Source organism: Neoarius graeffei, chromosome 21 (genome assembly GCF_027579695.1).
Source record: "Neoarius graeffei isolate fNeoGra1 chromosome 21, fNeoGra1.pri, whole genome shotgun sequence".
Lineage (NCBI taxonomy): Eukaryota > Metazoa > Chordata > Actinopteri > Siluriformes > Ariidae > Neoarius > Neoarius graeffei.
Genome location: NC_083589.1, coordinates 45,471,202 through 45,494,941, shown reverse-complemented (window position 1 = coordinate 45,494,941; position 23,740 = coordinate 45,471,202). Strand labels below are relative to the sequence as shown.

The 23,740-nt window shown below is 36.5% G+C and overlaps 1 long non-coding RNA gene across 1 annotated transcript; it reads left to right on the top strand.

Moving 5' to 3' along the window:
- The first annotated feature begins 2,574 nt into the window (after positions 1-2,574).
- LOC132869790 (uncharacterized) lies at positions 2,575-23,642 on the top strand. The gene is made up of 3 exons (XR_009651009.1): positions 2,575-3,375; positions 4,406-4,468; positions 22,567-23,642. It is a non-coding gene; the product is annotated as an uncharacterized LOC132869790 (long non-coding RNA).
- Positions 23,643-23,740: the final 98 nt, after the last annotated feature.

Genomic DNA, 23,740 nt, shown 5'->3' with positions numbered 1-23,740 from the left:
CTTTCTCTGGGTCCCACCCCCTTTGCCACTGCCATCTCCTGGTTTTCCCAGAATGCCCTGTCTGAGAGCACTGGCCTGAAATAAAACTAAGAGGGCCCTCATGGAGAGAATGGGAGCTTTGTCTCAGCTGCCATTTACACTGTCTGGGGGCATAGAAGGAGAAGAAGGAGAACTCAAAGCGAGTGTCTGATTGCAAATTAGCACAGCCCAGGCCCCGCTGCTCCCCACCCTCCTGTGCTTTCACTCTGTGGGGGTGAGAAGTGGATAAAGTTCTGGTACTAAAGTTGGCTTTCAGTGTATTTCCATCTTTCATCTTCACTGATGACCAGTGCCTCGTTTTAGTCAGGTGGAAATATAAGTTGATGGCAGCATGTTTTTGACTTTGCTTTTGTTGAGGTCTGTTGAGGCTGTGCCACTGGGGGTTGCTTATTATGCAAGCAATGTTGTGTCTGAATCTGTAATTAGTTAAAGACAAAAGACAGCCTCTGAGCACTGCAGACAAGGCCGCTTGACACTAGAACCCTTCCCAAGACAGGTTCTTATAGTGATTGACATATGTCATAAGAGTGGGTGCAATTTGTCGGTGCTAACTTGTCTAGGCTGAGATGTACCACCTGGGTACAGAAATGTGATCATTTTATTGAAATTGCTGGAGGAAGTTTGATCCTTTAAAGGCAATAAATAATCTGAGGTTACTACTATTTGATAACTAAAATGTGGTGCGTGTAATTTTGTTTCGTATGAATTTGGAAGTGGGTAATTTGTTTGTTTTGTACACAGATACACCATGGAGAATTTGTTCACTTTGTTTGCCTATCTATCTATCTATCTATCTATCTATCTATCTATCTATCTATCTATCTATCTATCTGTCTGTCTGTCTGTCTGTCTGTCTGTCTGTCTGGGAATTAACCACAGTATATTTTCAGGCAGAGATGAGTAATATGTTATGAACCTCATAACTTACCTCCTGTAATCCCTGCTTTTAAAACACACACACACACACACACACACACAGAGAGGAAGAACCTAAGTCAGATGTTTAATCTCATTTCTTTTCTGTGTATGAGTAGATACAGGAGTTTACTGACTGTGTACTGTACTTCTCTTAAACAAGCTATTACCTTACAGAACAGAAGTAAGTTGTTGACAAGCTAAATGACTAATCTTTGCTTTCACATCTTCATCTGTGTCTTGATGTAAAAAAAAAAAGTCTGGTTTTAGTAAATAACATGAAATTTAGAATAGAAAAGTATTGAGTTAAATTTTTTTGACAATTAGCACTAAAAACAAAAATGTTTAAAAAATCATGTTTTATATTAATTTGAATAATCTTACACTGTACAGATTGACATGCTGTTGTTAGTATCAGTGTTTTTACAAGATTAGTCCAAAAAAAAAAAGATCATTTATTATCATCCTCTTTTCTTTACAAAATTGTTTTGTACCAGATATCGGCACATTATTTTACCTTGATCAATAATTAATTCAGTTTCACCCATGTAATATAACAAATCAATTAAAAACAATAATTTATTTCAGGAACAGAGTTTGGGGGGTACACTTTCATTGTCGCTGGGGTGGTACTCTTGTCTTTTGTTGCTTTTATATGTATTTTTCACCTGGAAACTAGGAGATAATAAAGATTTAAGGTACATAATTGGACCTTAATTAACCTTTCATAGTCATGCTTCAAGGTGCATTTTGAACCTTTAGAGGTAAAAGATATAATAAAACTACAAAGGGGGTACTATTGGTGGCTTGAGGATTGATTGATTGATTGATTGATTGATTGATTGATTGATTGATTGATTTGAATACCTGTAAGAAGCAATGCAAATAGCCTATTACTTCACATATTTTAGAGAGGAATCCAAAAAAGAAGGCTACTAAACGCTAATAACATTTAAGGCCATGAGTTCAGCTTTATTTTATAGAACACTCACTTAGCTTATGAAAACCTTGATATGGTATTAATTTAATAGATGGTAAAGGTAAATATTTATTTTATGAAAACACTGGTGATGCAATACCTGAAAATAAACAGATCCCTCATGATAAACCTGTTTATAAGACGGATACAGCATTGTTGTTGGTTTTTTTTTTTAGCAGTAAGTAAAATCCCTGAGGTGACTCTGTGCAAAGAGAGATGAAGAAGCGCTCTTTGCCAAACCACCTAAGGAGCTGTACATTCATTTAGATGACGCACTTAATTGGTGGAGAGAGAGAGAGAGAGGAACTCTACCTCAGCCGAGATTAAATATCATTTTACCGAAAGTAAATCTCATCTTACCGAGCTCTGCTGTATGCTCCTGCTTTTATTATTCTTTTAATCCTTTTTTTTCTGTCTTTGTATGAGTCACAAATTTTTAACTGGAGCTTATTTCTCAAAGGAGGCAGTAAAGATGCAACTTGTTTTGGGCGTAGCAAAAAAAAAAAAAAAAAAGGCCTGTTTCCTGTCCATTCACTAGATCCCTTTCGGTCTATATTAGACCTTGATTTAGTCTAGTAAGTAATAGACTAAATAAAATCCGCCTCAGTTTGTGTTTAGCAAAGCCTTTTTTTTTTTTTTAAACACACACACACACGCACACAAACTTTCTGAGACTTCATTTAGCACAGACTTCCTGGACTAAATGACTCAGACTGAAAGTCAGCGTTTTATTATAGGGGAATTTGTGTGTTTGGTGTTTACTTGAAACCTTTTTTTTTCTTTTAAGAGACATATGAAATGGAGACGAGCTCAGGCACTGTTACACGTCTCTTCTTCGTGGGTTTTTGGGTGTGAAGCAGACTCGTAGTGCGCGAGCACCATTACACATCTCACGAGCCGAGCTGCAGCACTGTGGAGCCAGATACCGCGCGTGCATTATTGTTATTATTCTTCCGGGGAAGTAGCTTGTCTATCTATATACGGGATCTTGTCTAACGGGTCGCTGTGAATCTCACGTCACCTCAGTTGAACTTGGGTGAGCTGGTTCACCAGAGAACGCTGTCAGACCGGTTTGGGCTGCCGGATGCCGCGACCTATAGGAGGGGAAAGAAAGCAAGAAAGAAAACGCTATCGTTATTACGCTAGAGTGCTTGAAAGAGACCATCTCTCGACGTCAGTCGTAGGCGTTTTTTTTTGTTTTTTTTTGCGACCCGGGTCGCTGTGCTTTTTGCTCGCGCTCGTCTCTGTCGTCGTTGCTGAGGAGCTCGCGCTCAACAAAAGTAACCGGGACGACAGGAATTCGCCATGGAGAAGAATGACAGCTTCACCGCCTGGAGACCGCGAGCTACCGTCTCTCCTCTCCTCTCCTCTCCTCTTTTCTTCTCTTCGCTCTTGAACTTGAACTCCAAAACCGCCTCGTAAAACCCCCACATCATCTCCGTGTAAGTTTTTTTTTTAAAACTAATTATAATTTTTTTTATTTACATAATAACAGACCAATTTACCTAATCAAGCTTAGAGAGGGAGGGGGCTGGCTGGCTGTATTAGACTAATATAGCGAGTTTCTTTCTCTCTCTCTCTCTCTCTCTCTCTCTCACACACACACACACAACAGTGCTTGGTGATGTTTATTTCCTGTAATTGTATTTTATTTTGCATATATTATCTCATTATAGCTGATTTCCAAACAGATGCAGCTCAGCTTCCAGTTTGCAGGTTATTTATCCAAAGAAAGTCTTATCTCCTGTCCCAGGTCATTTTATCAGAAACCTAAGCTTTATATAAATTTGTAATCTATAACCAAAAAAATAATGTGTCAAGGAAAGGGTTATATTTTCAGGGCCTAGTCATAATGACTCAGAGCTTGGTAATTCCTGACACAAATCAAACTGTAATAAAGAGGTTAAAGGCCATATAACTGCTTAACCAAATGATGACAATGTCTTGTATACATGAATGCGCTATTGATTAGTGCACTTATAAGCGATAAAGGAGCTGTTTTCTTTTAAAATAAGCTATTTCATGTGAGAAATTCAATAGGCGGCTACAAGCTGCCACAATATCTTATTACTAGCCCAACAAGAGGATGTATTTTACTCAGAGTATATCCACGGTGGCTTGGTTAGTATTTGTCAGTGACTAATTGTCCCGCAGTCTTGTGAGAGAAGAGGTTGCTTGAGGAATTATTTAGTTGTAAAGGGAAACTACTTTATACAGTAGATTGTGTTTAGTAGTCATTAACTTAGAAAGAAAGTTGCTTGTGCTTCAGCACTCCTCAGGGTTTGCTTTTGACTTGCAGGGTGAAATTTGTAGACAATAATTATAATCTTGGGAGCAAGCTTGCATCATTACGCTCATTGGGTTCTAGGGAAGTGTAGATTAGTTTACATGTAGTTAGTGAGAACCAGTTTTGTTTTGTTTTTTAAATCTGGTGTGTGTGTGTGTGTGTGTGCGTGCGTGCGTGTCTGACAGTGTTGCTTAAAATGGCGTAACCCTACATGCAGCCCTTTCGTTGTTTGCCAGCTTCTTGATCAGGTAAGATTTTCCTCATCGTTTCTTAAATTTAACCCTTATTTGTAGTCCACATCAACAGTACATATAATATCATGTAGATTGTGTATAATTTATGAAGATGAGGATTATCATAATCACTTTTCAGTGATAATGTTAGGAAGGTGTATTTAGCCACACAGAGATTCATACCCAGTTTAGGAATTTATTAAGGTATTAGTCCATTTTCATTTTAAAGGTAATCATTTTATGGAGTTTACACTGGTAAAGTTATTTCCTGTGTTCCTTGTGATTGGTGAACAAAACAGCTCATTTGGTTTTATGATCAAGAATCAATATTTTCTTTTATGGTCAACATTTGGTATTTTTTTGGATGTCTTGTGTGATGCATGGGTGTTTTATAAGGTTATTTCATGAGTTGGGACTAATTGTGTTCAGAGAGGACCTTTGATAATCCATACATGCAAACACACGCGCATACACATGCACACACATATACGTGCACGTATGCATGCACTACACTGTTAATTATCATTCTCTAGGACATTGTTGAGTGTTGCTTGCAGACTACCTGCAGTATTCTGAGGATGTTACACATTTACTCTGTTTCTTCGTCTTTTGTTCTGGCTGACTAAGTAAGCTAACTTACTTTTAAGTTCCTTACAAATGTCTTACACCCTGCCTGAACAATCTTCATCAGAGCTTTATTGAGTCTCATGTAAAGTGCATTTGTCTGACTGCTTGGCTGGTGTTCTGGGTTATTTGGTTATGGGTGGATTGTTATTGGTGGAGTGGTGCACTAGTGAGAATAGTGAAGACTAGTTTGTGTGTGTGTGTGTGCGTGCACACGCGCGCGCGTGTGCGTGTTATAAGAAACAGACATCCTATCTCAATTGTTAATTTTATCTGTTTGTTTGTTTGCTTGTTTTTTGTTTGTTTGTTTTTATGGATTTAGTATTATAAGGTTCTCTCCTGGGGATGACCTGCTTTTAATATATACGCTATTGAGGTTTTTGACATTCTAGCCAGCAAAACTCTAAGGTACTGAACTCTAAATTTACAGCTCATCAAGGGCTACATTTTAATTTATATTTATCAAAATTCTGAGATATTTAGAAAGTGGATTTTTGAACATTGGCCAATCACCGATAAATCCATATAAATTTTTGTAAGCTCAAGTACTATATATATATATATATATATATATATATATATATATATATATATATATATATATATATTTTTTTTTTTTTTTAAAATAATGTTCTGTCTGGCTAAGTCTCATTAAACAAATTGTGAACCTCAATAAATGACTAGTAAAGGGAATGACTCAGCAAATAAATAAATTTTTAAGACTGAATTATTAAGACCATATTATAATCATACACACTTTTGACTAATTTTTTCAATGTATTACCGAGGAGCTGAACTGCAAGCTATTTAAGGGAAAATTTTCAAAAGTTGTACCTAAACAATATATTTGACCTTAAAATTTAGTTTTAAAAATATAAAAATACAGTAGAACATACACTGCATGTTTTTGTGCAGCAACACACACTGTAAAAACGCTTGTAAAGTCTGCTAGCTGACCTTCGGTCTGTTACACTGGAAGGTTCAACGAACTAAGCATTCTGCATATAGCTAACTAATGTTAGAAGTATTTCATGATTATTTTATTCTTTAGCTACAACTAAAGCCTTTTATAATGGTTTTTTAATTTTTTAATTTTTTAATTTTTAAATTTTTTAAAATTAAACCCAGCAAGCAAAGATAGAACATCTGCAGCTAAAACTTTTTTTTGTCCTCACGCTTGCAATTCTAGGACCCTGAGTGTGCTCTCTTCTGTCTGAGCATGAAAAGAACACAAACATTGATTGGCCACAGCTGCTAATGTTGCATGTTGATCCTGAGTGATGATTGGTCAGCAGATAGAATCTTATAAAAATGAAGTTTATCTGTGAGTTCAAAGATCACACTTTTATTTTTTTTTCAAACAATACAGAAAAATAGTATCCCTACATAATTAAGTATATGTGGTTAACCTAATTTTCACCAAAGTGCCAGATAAAAGAGAAACTTTTAGTACTGATTCATGATTTGGCAGATCATGTAATATCTTGTAGCTGTACACATAAATTGTTCAAGCAGGAAGTGTAGCTTCCAAAAAGACACAAAGAAAAAATGCTTTGAATACGTAGACATATATTACAACCTGAACCATTCTAGTGCACCATGTGGAGTCTTACCCTGCCGCTCTGAGGTTACTAATGTAATAATCATGCTTTTAACTCTGCGGTTACCAATGTAATAATAATGCTTTTAATTCTGTGGTTACCAATATAATAATCATGCTTTTAACTCTCTGGTTTATCACTGGAATTCTAGAGGTACATTATATAGGCTTTTCCATTAATGAAATATTAAGCAATATGCTTAGTGCTTAATGGAAGTAATATGGAATGCTACATGGGGAATAGATGTACAAAATTCATAACAGTCTACAAGCAGATAAAAAGGCCTTCCTTTTCTGTTGAAATTACACTCAGTACTACTTCCTACTCCTGGCAACATGGATATCTTACTGTAAGAACGTAAAAGACTTTTACTAAAAGACTATTACTTAATGTAAAGTATATTTCACATGAAGAACTGAAGGACTTAGCTATTCTGCCCATTTACCTTTCAAGCTAGTGATTTGACGACTAAAGTGCTGATGATTTCAACAGTGCAATTTCAGCACAGCAAGATGACATGGCTTTTGACATCTCTGCAATCAGTTTTTACTCACTTTAATGTTGCCAGTCAGTGCTCAGCTCTATTTGCCAAATAATGTCTTTCAGCTTACATCTTTTGTAAATCTCTTTGAAGTATAATCTAGGCTAAAAGTTGGCATAATATTTTATTACAATTTAAACAGCCTACAGATTTTTTTATTTTATTTTATTTTTTATTTTTTTGCTCAGATTGCATTCATGGGTTAATTGATAAAGGGTCCATTTATATTGTTATTAAGAAGCTTAGCATACAGATTGAATTTATTAGTTTTTAACTTGGATATTGTTTAGCATGTTCCGTAAGTTAATGTATGCTGGCAGTTCAGAGCTGAGGAACCTGTGTGAGGACTCTGGAGAGGCTGATACACAGTGACCGAGGCCAACGAGCATGCAGTACAGCTGGCTGAATTTGTGCTGTGTGTGCACTGGAAGTGTCTTTCCACGACTAGCTGCTGGAGCTCTGGCCATACCAAGCTGTCAATCCCACAGGAATGTCTCCCCAAACTCTCCGCTGTAACAACGGATGACAGAAAATTGGCATGCTATTGCTGAACTCTTTCTCAGTTTCTGTCTGACCTTCTCTCTACTGCACCCCTGCTTTTTCTCTTGGTCACACTGCTTCCTGTTCCCTTAAAGAAAAAAATATTTTTTTCACCAAAGAATAGAGGCCAAGTATGTAATGTGTCAACATGACCTGGCCGCAGTGCTGTAATCTGGTGATTTCTTTGATATGGCTCAAGGTTGCTGCTTACGGTGTTATCAGGAACATGTGAAATGTGAAATAGAGCCCTCCAGGATATTAGTGTGACACAGAATTTGAAATCTAAAAAAGCATGCAAAACCTCAGTCGGCCTCTTTATAATCTGGTTTATGTTGGCTAACCATGTCTAAAATCCAGCTGTGAGTGAAAATAAAATGATGATGACAGTTCACCTGTCACATGCATGCACTCAGGCCCAGTTATGTGTGTGAGTAGTAGTGTGATATGTGCATGGGGCTATAATAGGCTGAGACTGACACTGAGGGAGTTGTAGAGATATGAGTGTGAACAGGCCCGCGACTGCAGAAGGAATGTGTCTGCATCGAGCTGGATGGCAGTCGTGATCATTACAAAGCATTACAGGGCAGGGAACAGTAAATTAGCCACTCAGATTCAGAGTGTTACACATATTCCCCTTGTCACAGAGATGTGGTTTACACATGAGATGTAAAGACATTGCATCACATACTGTGTTTGTGCACAGGGGATTTGTGTGTGTGTGTGTGTGTGTGTGTGTGTGTGTGTGTGTGTGTGTGTGTGTGTGTGTGCATATGCATCTGTTAGAGGGAAAGTGAGAGTGAGGTCGAACTTTTTTTCTGATCAAGGAGTTCTTAAGTGCTTGACCTAATTTTGTAGGCAGTAAAGAATTCAGCAGTGAAGGCCTTCCTCTGTGAGTGTGAGTTTGCTGCGCTGGGTGTTTCCTCCCAGGGTTTAACAGGAAGCTCATGTTCAAGTTCATCTGAGGACAGGGAGAAGGCTTTTCTTTCCACTGTGGATCTTTTTAAGGGGGGGGGGGGGGGGGGGGTGTTAGAGGGGTGGCTGGGCCTCTTCTCTGAATCGGCCCTCTGCAATCTGGCATGTGTTTTAGCTCCCTATACTGCTTTATTGTCTATTTTGGCTGAACTTGCAGTTTTTTCATACTGCCATGAAAACATCTATTTTTTAGGCTACAGTGAGTAGCCGAAGTCCAGAGTTAAAAGAAAGTTCATGAATCCTTTAAGAAGGTTCTTTCCTTCTCGTTCCATTCTACATTCCTGTTTTACAAGTCGGAGAGATAAATAAAGAAAATCACTTAAGACACAGTATCTAATTTCATTATGTATGTAAGGGTAATGAAAATTAAGGGTAATGAAAATTATGAAAATTAGGCTGAGGTCAAACTTTAGGTCATGATGTCCCATGTGTTTGATGATTACCAGATTTTTACTGACTGATTAAGAGGCAATTTATTGCAAACAGTTAGTTTTTTATCAGAAACATTTCATCTGATATACCATGGTTATTTTTAAGTAGTCTTACTCTGCTCAATATATCACTCTGTTCAAATGTTTGTATTTTCTATATGCCATTAATTGGCATGATTAGACATTGCAATCTGTCATCATTGCAGAGCAATTACCAATTACTGATGTTCTCTCTCCATAAAAGTTTTAGCGTTATCATGCATTTATTACCTTTGTTTTTACATTATTATTATTATTGTTGTTGTTGTTATTGTTGTTGAGTTTCCTCTTGCTTAATGTAACTAATACAAATACCTCATAATATTTCTTTTAAAATCTGCAGCCTATAAATAACTTCCTCAAAACACTCCTCTTTTTTTGGCAGATAAGCTTATTGCTTTATCAGACGCAGTGCTGTAATGTACTTGCAGCTGAACCCCAAAATGAATTTCAAACTGGAGCACAGCACTTTTCATCTACATTTCTCATGAGTGCAAGAGAGTTGAAAGAGGAGGAGGGCAAGTATGCCAGACAGGGTGAGAATGCCAGACAGGTGGAGCTTCCGATGTATTTCAATGTACCCTTCCAGACCACTCTATTATCTCACCATCTCTCTCACATCTTCTGACCATCTTTCCTCATTTCGCTATCTCAGCTTGTATGCTGCAGATGACTTTCAGGTCCAGTGCCATTTGCAGGTGTCTCCCAGATGTTGTTATACTCCATGTAATTCCTCTCTTGGGGTTCAATCTCATGTTAGGAGAGAGAGAGAGTTAGGTAGAGCTCTGATGATGGCAAAACCAAGCATAATGTAAGGGGAAGGGATGTGCTTTTACAGCCCCATATCAGAAAAAGTTGGGACGGTATGGAAAATGCAAATAAATAAAAAAGCAGTGATTTCTATATTTACTTTGACTTGTATTTTATTGCAGACAGAATGATCCCAAGATATTTCATGTTTTGTCTGGTTAACTTAATTTCCTTTGTTAATATACATCCAATCCTGCATTTCAGGCCTGCAACACATTCGAAAAAAAGTTGTGACTGGAGCAATTTAGGGCTAGTAATGAGGTAAAACATTTCAATAATGATGTGATTTGAAACAGTTGATGTCAACAGGTGATTGTAATTTTGATTTAATACAAAATCAGTATTCAGGAAAGGCCTAAACTTTGAGGAACAAAGATGGGCGGAGGATCACTATTTTGTCAACAAACGCATGAGAAAAATATTGAAATCTTTAATAGCAATGTTCCTTAAAGAAAGATAGGAAGGGGTTTGGATATTTCACCCTCTACATTGCTTCATATCATTAAACGATTCAGGGAATGTGTGTAAAGGGCAAGGGCACAAGCCTAAGCTGAACACCCGTGATCGCCAATCCCTCAGACGGCACTGCATAAAGAACTGCCATTCATCTATAGCTGATATAACCACATGGGCTTGGGATTACTTTGGCAAACCTTTGTCAAGCACTACAATACAGAGTTACATCAACAAATGCCAGTTAAAACTTTACTGTGCAAAAAAGGAAGCATTATATGTCCAGAAACACTGTCGACTTCTCTGGGCTCAGAGACACCTGCTATAGACCATCACACAGTGGAAATGTGTATTGTCAGATGAATCAGTATTCCATGACTTTTTTTTTGGAAGAAATGGATGCCATATTCTCTGAACCAAAAACAAGTCCAAAAACCAGGGTCTATCATGGTATGGGGTTGTGTCAGTGCCCTTGGCAAAGGTAACTTGCACTGCTGTAATGGCAGCATTAATGCAGAAAAGTACATTGAGATTTTGGAGCAACGTTTGGTGCCTTCAAACTGACATCTTTTCCAGGGATATTTCAACAAGACAATGCAAAACCACATTCTGCACACATTATAAAGGCATGGCTGTGGAAGAAAAGGGTGTCTGTCCCCAATAGAGAATGTGTGGAGAATTTTGAAATGAAAAATATGACAACGATGACCCCGTACTCTTGCATATCCTAAGACCTGTGTGCAGGAAGAACGGAACAAAATAACACCTGAAACGTTTCATCACTTGGTGTCTTTAGTCCCTAAACATCTTTTAAGTGTTGTGAGAAGGAATAGCAATATTATAAAGTGGTAAATGCTTTAATAAAATGTGTTGCAGGAATCAAAATTTAAATGTGTTTATTTTGAAAAAAAACCCCAAAAAAATTCACAAGGTAAAAGATCAAATAATGTACTGCTGTGTTGTTTTGAATGCAGTACAGTTCAAAGATTATTTACAAATCATTGTTTTCAGTTTTAATTTCAATATCAACATACCGTCCCTTATTTGGTGTTGGGATGTCTCTAGCACAACTGGTGCTCTTCTCACTTTGTGTGTGTGTGTGTGTGTGTGTGTGTGTGTGTGTGTGTGTGTGTGTGAGAGAGAGAGAGAGAGAGAGAGAGAGAGAGAGAGAGAGTGTGTGTTTGGTTTGTATAATAATAATAATAATAATAATAATAATAATAATAATTATTATTATTATTATTATTATTATTATTATTATTATTATTATTAAGGACAATGCTGCATTTAGATATCTGCAGGGGGGTTTATGTAGAAATATTTCCAACTTTTCTTCAGCACTATGTGGCAGGGGATCTCAGTATTTATTGCTTCAGAATATCATAAAATGTACTTGCTTTGTGCAATCAGGTATACCTTCTAATTAACTGTTTTTGATTGATCGGCAGATGGCCAATCTGTTTTATATATAGGCGATATAATATGGTATACACAGGAAGAAACAGCTTTAAAAAAGTGTTGTAGGTTAAAATTTATCACAGGTTGGTCTAATTGTGACTTATATTACTTCTGTGGTGCGCACTCCATCAGTTTAACATCAGCTTGTGGCTGATAAGTCATTCTGTTTGAATGATATAATTTGACCCTTATCATCCCGTATTAGACTCCTGGCCATAAATTCCACTGACCCGAAGCACTGACTCAGTACCTTCATGAGCTCTTGAAATTTTCAAGGCCCAATATAAAGAGAGCAGTTTTTCAACACACTAGTCAGATATAATGCATGTAGTTATTCCTATTGTTAATCACAGTGGAATGTCTGCCCCACATGTCATATAAAGAGAACCAAATTTACCATTTTACTTTTTACAGAGAAATTTAAATTGAAAATGTAGCATCTTCATTTTAGGCTATCAGGTGTGAAGCTAAATTGTTGAGATTTTTCAGTTTTTATATCATTTGTTTAAACCAAAATGTATATAAAATGTATTAAAATACATACCATATCGATCAGCAGATGGCCAATCTGTTTTATATATAGGCGATATAATATACACAGGAAGAAACTGCTTTAAAAAAGTGTTGTAGGTTAAAATTTATCACAGGTTGGTCTAATTGTGACTTATATTACTTCTGTGGTGTGCGCTCCATCAGTTTAACATTAGCTTGTGGCTGATAAGTCATTCTGTTTGAATGATATAATTTGACCCTTATTGTCCCGTATTAGCCTCCTGGCCATAAATTCCACTGACCTGAAGCACTGACTCAGTACCTTCATAAGCTCTTGAAATGTTCAAGGCCCAATATAAAGTGAGCAGTTTTTCAACACACTAGTCAGATATAATGCATGCACAGTTAGGTCCATAAATATTTGGACAGAGGCAACATTTTTCTAATTTTGGTTCTGTACATTACCACAATGAATTGTGAACAAAACAATTCAGATGCAGTTGAAGTTCAAACTTTCAGCTTTAATTCAGTGGGTTGAACAAAATGATTGCATAAAAATGTGAGGAGCTAAAGCATTTTTTTTAAACACAATCCCTTCATTTCAGGGGCTCAAAAGTAATTGGACAAATTAAATAATTGTAAATAAAATGTTCATTTCTAATACTTGGTTGAAAACCCTTTGTTGGCAATGACTGCCTGAAGTCTTGAACTCATGGACATCACCAGACGCTATGTTTCCTCCTTTTTAACGCTCTGCCAGGCCTTTACTGCAGCGGTTTTCAGTTGCTGTTTGTTTGTGGGCCTTTCTGTCTGAAGTTTAGTCTTTAACAAGTGAAATGCATGCTCAATTGGGTTGAGATCAGGTGACTGACTTGGCCATTCAAGAATATTCCACTTCTTTGCTTTAATAAACTCCTGGGTTGCTTTGGCTTTATGTTTTGGGTCATTGTCCATCTGTATTATGAAACGCCGACCAATCAGTTTGGCTGGATTTGAGCACACAGTATGTCTCTGAATACCTCAGAATTCATCCGGCTGCTTCTGTCCTGTGTCACATCATCAATAAACACTAGTGACCCAGTGCCACTGGCAGCCATGCATGCCCAAGCCATCACGCTGCCTCCGCCGTGTTTTACAGATGATGTGGTATGCTTTGGATCATGAGCTGTACCACGCCTTCGCCACACTTTTTTCTTTCCATCATTCTGGTAGAGGTTGATCTTGGTTTCATCTGTCCAAAGAATGTTCTTCCAGAACTGTGCTGGCTTTTTTAGATGTTTTTTAGCAAAGTCCAATCTAGCCTTTTTATTCTTGAGGCTTATGAGTGGCTTGCACCATGCAGTGAACCCTCTGTATTTACTTTCATGCAGTCTTCTCTTTATGGTAGCTTTGGATATTGATACGCCTACCTCCTGGAGAGTGTTGTTCACTTGGTTGGCTGTTGTGAAGGGGTTTCTCTTCACCTTGGAAATTATTCTGCGATCATCCACTACTGTTGTCTTCTTTGAGTGTCCAGGTCTTTTTGCATTGATGAGTTCACCAGTGCTTTCTTTCTTTCTCAGGATGTACCAAACTGTAGATTTTGCCACTCCTAATATTGTAGCAATTTCTCGGATGGGTTTTTTCTGTTTTCGCAGCTTAAAGTGCCATTTCACCATTGGATGTATTCTTTGGCATAAAATACAATATATTTTATGACAACATGACTAGACAGAGAAATCTTTTAGCTTCAAAATGATATATCAAACATAATTTTTTGACAACGACAAGTATATTAAATTTGCGACCAAAGTCACCTACCCTTTTAATTTCCACGCGGTAGTGAAACGTGATGTCATCGGCAGGTTCCCCTTCTTGTGTACCACGTCACGTGTGACGTGGCACAGATTATCAGCAATGGCGGATAGAACGCGATTTCCACTTGTCGATTGCTGTGCCGATATTCACCATCGACCGTCTCCTTTGGGCATCACTTGCTATTTTCCTTCGCTTCTTTTCCGAAGCTGACAATCGCGTTCTATCCGCCATTGCTGATAATCTGTGCCACGTCACATGTGACGTGGTACACAAGAAGGGGAACCTGCTGATGACATCACGTTTCACTACCGCGCGGAAATTAAAAGGGTAGGTGACTTTGGTCGCAAAATTAATATACTTGTCGTTGTCAAAAAATTATATTTGATATATCATTTTGAAGCTAAAAGATTTCTCTGTCTAGTCATGTTGTCATAAAATATATTGTATTTTATTCCAAAAAAATACATCCAATGGTGGAATGGCACTTTAAGGATGGCTTGTTTCACCTGCATGGAGAGCTCCTTTGACCGCATGTTTTCTTCACAGCAAAATCCTCCAAATGCAAGCACCACACCTCAAATCAACTCCAGGCCTTTTATCTGCTTAATTGAGAATGACATAATGAAGGAATTTCCCACACCTGCCCATGAAATAGCCTTTGAGTCAATTGTCCAATTACTTTTGGTCCCTTTAAAAACAGGGCGGCACATGTTAAGGAGCTGAAACTCCTAAACTCTTCATCCAATTTTAATGTGGATACCCTCAAATGAAAGCTGAAAGTCTGGACTTTATATCCATGTCCATTATAGAACTATAACTTGAATATGTTTCATTAAACAGGTAAAAAAACAAAATTTGTGTCAGTGTCCAAATATATATGGACCTAACTATAGTTATTCCTATTGTTAATTGCAGTGGAATGTCTGCCCCACATGTCATATAAAGAAAACCAAATTTACCATTTTACTTTTTACAGAGAAATTTAAATTGAAAATGTAGCATCTTCATTTTAGGCTATCAGGTGTGAAGCTCAATTGTTGAGATTTTTCAGTTTTGATATCATTTGTTTAAACCAAAATTTATATTAAATGTATTAAAATGCATACCATATATATATAAAATTTGTTAAGATCTGTATAGGATATAAGATTTGTTAACTTAAAAAGAAAAAGCATTAAATTGTTGAATTAGGTACACTTCATATGCTGTATGTATTTCTAGAGAATGCACACCAATGCCAGATATATGAGCTGTTAGAACTGATTCCATGTTCCAGAGTTTCTGAACATGGGTGCAATTTCAGAAAAGCATCCTTTCACAAAAAACTTTGATTCTCTATGACAAACACACAGTGACGTGAAAAATATAATTATATAGATCTCTCAAAGTTAATATGGTCATTATATTACATAGATTTGTGCAAGATTCTGTGGTTGTGTTTGCGTTTAAGGAAATACACACCTTTTTTATTTATTGTAATTCATCAGTGAAAGAAGTTATCCTTAGCTATTTGTCACTTACTGGAGGCTTTTACATCAAGCATAAAGGAAGCACTGGTTCATATAGAGAGTGTTTGTTTGAGGCTTTAGGTATAGGATTAACAGTAATGTGAGTGTACTGCTCTGGGCCTGGCTGTGTGATGGATCAGGCTGTTCCAGACTGGGCCTCCAAGCCTGCAGACTGCCACTGCTCCCTGGGTCGGCCACTGCCGCATTGTTGGCAAGGGCTCATTTGAATAGATCTTTAGTAGTTTGTGTGAGCAAGTCAGCGCCATTTGCATTTGTTCCAGTCACAAAGGTTTACAGGTCAATAGAGATGGGCTCGAGAAGGAGTAACGTGCAAAAGGAACCCACTCCTCTTTCTTTTGAGCACTTCGTCTCCCACCTCATGAAAAACAGCTCCACATTGGTGCATATGTGTGAGCATGTGCGAGTGTTTATGTGTGTTTGTGCTGAAACACCTCAGATGTCTAGAGAATGATTTACTCCCCATCGGGGATAAGTTGCTGGAAAGGGGCCCCTGGTAACCCCCAACGAATGCTGAGAATAATTTGATTATCACACCTCAGCATGCCTATTAGGGGCTGTTCATGTGTGTGCATGTATGCGTGCTTGTATGTCTGCACTGAGAGAAACGTGAAAGCGAGAGGGAGGGAGGGAGAGAAAGGAGGGAGCATACCTGATTAAGTGGACCCTATTCAGAAGTGTTTGTGAGCAGTTTGAATGGCTGCAGTGCTGACACACAGCTTTTCAGACATGTAGACGCAGACACAACCTGAAGATTCAGGTCCCCATAATTAATCCCACTGTGAACACTGTGTCCCTTTCCCTAGAGCATTCACTCTGTGCCCTCCATATGTCCTTTATCACAGCTTTGCCTCCTTTAACCTGCCCATACTTGTGAGTAATCATTTACCTAAAGCAGTACTGTCTATTTAATAATTATTCAATATGCAATCAGATGACCACTGCATTATCAAGTAATATGGTTTCTCACCTCAGCATGTATCACAATCAATTTTATACACAAATAAAAATCACAATTTGTTTATAATTGACTGATTTTTATAACAAATTTGTCCTGCCTTACTAAATAGAAAATTAAGGATATTTTCCCTTACAGTATGTGTGGCATGTAAGCCTGACCATGCTTGTTTACAGACTAGTGTGATTTTACATGTGTATTTGTGTGTGTGTGTGTGTGTGTGTGTGTGTGTGTGTGTGTATAGATGGCCACATGAAGGCAGTGTGTGTCCCTGTGTTGCTGCAGTACCCCGTGGCTGTCACTGTTCTGCTCTCTCATGGCCAGACGTGTGAAAGCCAGGACAAAAGGGGGGGCTCTTTTATCTGCATGCATGCTAAAGGCCGCTTTTGTTATGGCCTGTATACTCATGACTATTGGCATCTATAGCACCCCTCATCATGGCCACCCCTCTCTGAGGCACACTACAGCATATAGTGTTTTACAGTGCCAGGGACACCAGAACCTGAAGTTCATACTGTGCTTGTTGTCATATATTAGCTTGATTTATCAGCAAAAATAAAATTCTGAATTTTAAGGAACAGTAGATGTGGTCTGATATGTGGTTCATAATATAGTGATTAAGTTCTTTAATCATTAGGTTTTATAATCCTGTTAATATTAAAGTTAAAAAAATAATTTAAATTGATTATATAATACTGTGTCATGGTACTTAACTACATTTCAGTCTCTGCGACAGAATATTTATTATATCCATCATACATCGGCTATATTTATTACACAATTTCCGTTGACTAGAAGTTAAAACGAACTGGTCACATCCTGTTGTAATCCACTAGTTTTGACTTTGGTAAATGCACTTTAAAGACAGACACAGGAAACAGATTAGTATTACACTATCCTTACCTCATCCTAATAAAGGTTAGAATACCCACTGGGAGAGTGCCTCGACAAAGACAATTAAAAAAAAATAATAAAAAAGACGACACAAGGATAATGTGTTTGCAATTACAAGTCTCCTCAGCTGACCTATATTGTCCCTTTAAAATTATATTTAATGGGGTTAATGCCCTTGAGAAAGAATGACAAGTGCAGCATACTTGCCAAAGTGATAGTCAGATTTACAACTTGCCTAGCAAGAGGAAGAGAGCAGACATTTATTAATTGTTCTAGCTTCTGATAGATGAACGAACCTGTGTATTAAGAGGATTGTGTGGGTGCTCCTCTGCCTGAAATTTGCATTGATATTTGGCCAGACATGATATTTGTATGTCTCTGCAGCGCATTTGCTACATGTGTGCCCATTTAATTTCTGGTACCCAAAAACTGGCGAATTGAACTTTTTGAATTATCAGATGTGTGGCATGCACTGAATAGATGAGTGGGCGTGAGTCTTTGATCTTCCTGTAAAAGTGGCAGACTCCATTTCCTGTGTGCTACTCCACAGGGGCAGTTATTATATTGTGGGCAGTTGGGGATTGGGTGTGGAGGGCTTGACTGGGGCAAATCCTGGACGCTCTGTGCATATTGGTGGATTGTGACGTGGCATATGTGAGGACAAGCTACAAAGGCCTGGAGTCTTTTAAGGGCCAGTTCTGTTACTGTTCTCCCACACACACACCTCTCCAGCCCTGACCTGTATGCACAGAGATGAAAAAGGCTCCGTGTAAAATAGCCGTTGTCACCAGCAGACTAGGATGGACAGGCGCCTTGGCAGACGAGGTAGATATGATAGTAAACAGTTTTCAACATCGTCCTGCTTTTGGGACTCATTAATAATTATTGTGCATGTGTTTGTAGGGGAATTATGTCTTTGGGTTGATTATATATTGGAAAAAAGTTCCTGATCTGTGTTTAAAATTATTTAGAGTGTTTTTTTTTATTTTAGAAATTCATCATAATTTATAGGTGACTGGAAATGTTTGTCAGGTGATAAAACGAATCTAATAAGATCTTTATTTAACAGCCAGTGTAAAAAAGGAGAATCACACATTTCTATTTCTTGTGAGCTGCTTTATATATGGGCACATTAATATTTAGTAAAGGTTAAAAGTTATTAAGCTTCCATGGTCCAGTTATATATATATATAACAGTTTTATATATAACAGTGGGGTGGAGTTTTAAGTTCTAACCCAAATATTTGCACAGCCTTTTCTTAGAGTAATGGCTTGTGTGTTTCAAGCTTTAGAGGTTAGTTAGCACTTTCTCTCTTTTTGTTGCTTCTATAGTGTTCTTTGAACTTTTTTTTTTACCTATATGAAGAAGACAACGGTGAGTTGTTGGTATTTTCCATAATTTAAATGACCTTTCCTCTATTTCTTGTTCAACTGCTCCTGTGCCTGAGCTTTTGGAAGAGCCAGAGTTAATGACTGTGTGGGATAATGGCCCAGAATCAGCTCTACTCCTGAAGCATAGTGCGCCACAGACGATTCTAGACACTGAGCCATGTTGCAGTGAGCCACAACGTGAATTAGCTGTAGCATGCACTTACTTTTACCGTTAGTCTGGAATTTTTTTACCTTTACCCCATTGTCACCATTTTAAGGTGAGACATGTTCTGATGATTTATTTATTTATTTATTTATTTATTTTAAAAATGTGATTAAATACATAATAATAATAATAATAATAATAACAACAATAATAATAATAATAACAGTCACACAACAACTGTTGTTATTATTATTATTATTATTATTATTATTATTATTATTATATAAATTTCTGTGTTTTGGAACCACATGTATGTGCAGTTGCCTTTTGTTTAGATTCATATTATATCATGTCTAAAAATGTAGATGTGTATATTAATTATTTACATAAAATAACTAACAAGAAATTTTATACATCAAAAGTTAATATGTGTCCCCTTCCCTGTGATGGGAATTCAAATAGTTGGCACAAGTATAAATAACTTATCACTATGATACAAATATCTAAATGTGTTAAATGAAATAAAGTTAATTTTATATATATATATATATATATATATATATATATATATATATATATATATATATAAAATGAATAATGACACATAAAGTAATAAAGGCCAATGCTTTCGAGTAAAAATTGGCATCTTATAAATTCCTAATTCATTCTTCAATGATAATTTGTTCTCTTCTTTTTAGATTTTATACTGTTTTATATATGAAACTCAAATGCAAATCAAAAGTGCATTTTAATAAAGTTGGAATTATAATACCGGAATTCACAGAACTGCAGTTACTGGGTACAAATATGCACAAAGTGGATTTTCTGAAGGTGCTGTTTATCATCTGAGCATGTTTTGAAAGGAATACAATGTAATACAGTGATTTCATCGAAGATTGCATCCATTTTAAAGAAATGTACTTGTTTCCTTGCCGCACAACCTGTTGTTAAAGGGAAAGTGAGTTAAATGAATTAATGTGATACTAAATCAGAACATCTTGTATATCATATATGTATGATGAGAACATTTTTCTAAAAAATCTTATTTAATCGGTTTTGCATGAAAACTCATATTGCTAATCCTGCTGGAGATATTGGAGAGGAGGGGGCACAACACAGTCTTTCCCGAAATATATCACAAGAATAAACGGCATTTCGTGAAGCATAAAATGTTTTTTTTTTCTGCACTGTGGGAAAAAGTGGGAGATAAATTTGAAGGATTCATGTGGCTTTAATAAAGAGCATATTCAGTCTCTTTTAACCAGAGTTTATCATCAAGAGACTTTATGGCTTTTAAGAGAGATCCTGTACAGGGGCAGTCATATCTAAAAACATTTCAGTTTGTATGTACATTTAAACCAATTAATGTTTAGTAAATAAACAAATTTAAATTTATGTCTAATATCCTCAGTTAGCCTTCTTTTTCAGCTGAAATGAGACATTAACCCAGAATAGAAATCAAAAACATGTGACATATGTCCAAATCCATGAAATGATAACTTGTCTTTCCACTTGCTGTATTAAGGAGAAAGTTTTTAGTTATTTATATCTGATTCATTGAATGTATTAAAGTTGTGTGTTTATTGTGTAATTTTACTTTTTTTGTGATCACACCTTAAAAGTGGGTTATTCCTCTGAATAATGAAACAGCATCTACAAACAAAATGTTTTGTGCAAACACAAATGTAACAAGTTTGTATTTTTACCTGAAAAAATAAAATTGTTAAAGCCCTTAAAAAATTAATACAGACACAACTTGTATTTTCGAGAGGGAAAAGAAATCCCAGTCCTGAGTATTCAGCAGATTTTTATGGCACATTTACAACTTTTATTTTACATATTCCTTATCAGTTAATTGAGTATTTTTTTATATACTGAAAAAAGAAATGACAGTGCTGAGGATTCTGTCACAAACAGTCAGTTTTGTACATGTACAATCAGACCTATTAATAGTTAACAGAAACATTTTCTGTGCCTCTGGAAGCACCAGAGTCAGCTCGTGCATACTCTGGCGATGAATGCTGAAAATCATTTTGCTTCTTCTTGCACAGGAGTTTTTTTTTTAACCTTCGTCATAGTTGTTTCATTTTATACTGTGATAATGCAGAATATTGTTTGCAATTTCCTATCTTTCCTGCTCATATATCGAGAGGCACGTTTATTTTTTTTAAAGCATCCGCCATGTTGTCTCACTCTGCTCCATTTTGTTTCAGAGTTTTACTGCAGCCCTGCCCCACCCTCTCAAAATGATGTGTCTGAATGCCAATTGATCCTTAACGAACAAAGTACAACTAATCGATTTCCTCAATGAACACTTTTTTTGTAATAAACACATTAAAATACCTTTGTATAAAAAGATATCCCAAGGTTGTGTTAGTCCATTCATTTTTATGTTGGTTCACTGGACAGTTGTTTCACTTTACTCGACTCACAGTTTCATGCTATCTCATGCTATTTCATTTGAGTATTCTATTATTATTATTATTATTATTATTATTATTATTATTATTACTGCTACTACTACTACTATTACTAACTATCTAAAACTGTGATGCAACTGTATTTTGTAAAAAAAAAAAGTGTCCTTAGCTTTTTTCTTTGTCTGAATGAAAGTGACTAGGTGGAAAGTGCTATGTAAATATTCATATTACATATTTCAGTTCATTTTAGAAATGGTTGATGAAATCAGCAGAACATTTGAAATAGAAGCTGTACAGCAGTGCAAAATTAAAAGTGTTTTTTTCAAAAAGTACATTTGAAGTGTGTCTGAGGGTTTTTTTTAGTTATTGGTACAGCAAAAGTGATTGTGTAAGTGATCTGAGTTTTATTGTTTATATGTAGGATCTTACATAGAATATATACAGTATAATGTAATTGCAGATATTAGATATAAATGTGTATTAATTAAATTAAATTAAATTAGCAGAGGTTTTTTTTTAATTCGGCTGTAATGAGTGTGGCTCTTTTAGAGCACAAGATTAACCTTTGTGCATTATATGCTGATAATACATGGTAATGTCATTTTCCTTCATGTAATTATTTAAAACATATTTTTCTAGTATTTCTTTTTTCAAGATAGTTTTTGTAAAAAAAAAACTGGTGTTTGATTATCAATCAATCAATCAATCAATCAATCAATTAATTAATTAATTAATTAATTATGTAAGTGACGTGTAAAATACATAGACTGCTCTAGTCAGCTTTGTGAGACAGAAGGGTGAGAGCACTTGTCTTTTCGGGTCCTAATGGAAGTCGTCAGGTCATGCGTAGGCTCTGAGTGACAGCCCTAAGGGGATCACTTGCTAATCCCCATTACTCAGTGTTTTAGTGGTCCTTACCTACACAAAGCAAACAGTGCATACCGTTTGAATGGGGGCCGACCTGCTCCTAGTGTAACACTTCTGACCCCAGGGTCATGCCCTTTGTTTCTCTCTCTACAGAGGCTGACCCCAGAGTTCACAGCTGTAATTGAGAAGTCTTGCAGACACGTGCGCATGGGGCCCCAGGAGAGACCACCACTGCAGCAGAGCTGGGGAGCGAAAGGTGAGTGATAAAAGGTGTATTTTTCCCCTTTTTATTTTAATTTAATTAGACAAAATATTCTATACTACAACGTATTGATAAAACTTGCACCTTGATACCGAACAGTGAGTGTTAAATAAAAAGTGAGTTCAAGTTTTATGGATGCTATTTTGAATTTTTATTGCCATTAATGGTCCTCAGTGTATATGTGTCGATCCATATTTATTTCCATTGCTTTTATTTTCTACTATGTGCAATATTTAATCACAGCCGAATTTGAACCCAGCAGAGTAGGCACTGTTAAGGGCTTAATAATACCATGCTTGAACTGACCACTGATAGCAGGTCCATGCTTTGCTCTTTCCTCCTTTATACCAGACCTCTGCTCTAGTACGAGAACTTTAGATGTTTAAGATCACTTTGAGCCAACAATAAACATTCAAGTTCTTTTATCTGTGTGCCAGATTTGTGTAATCCTGTGTTCAGATGTCTGGCGGATCTGGAAGTAAAGTTGCCTAGTAATGAATTTACTGCATTTTTGGTTTTTGCTAATCCTCTTAGTTGAAACAGATGATACACTGCACAGCTTGACTCGGACACTTAACAAACTTACTCACTTAGCACTTGGTTGTGGATGATTTTTTTTAATGAGATAAATGTTCATAAATACACCCACCCCAAAAACACTGCCTGAAGAATCTTAAGCATAAAGACATATTGGATAAGTAAGGTATACATTTTGTCCCTTTCCACCATGATTACATAATTTCCCAAGGTGTACTGTGCATGTATATACTATTTAAATAGACCTTTTTGCACTAATGTATTGAGGAGAAGCAGCCATTTTGATTTATGAATGAAAAGACATTTTGCCTGGCTACAGTGACATTAGTAGAAACATAAGCCTGTTGCTGATGTACATCTTTGCTTTGATCAACTATATACACTTGGACTGAATGAATAACTGTAATTTTGTAAGAGACCAATATAACAAAGCACCAGTCATTTATATATATATATATATATATATATATATATATATATATATATATATATATATATATAGTAATTAACCAAGTACTTGCAGACTTG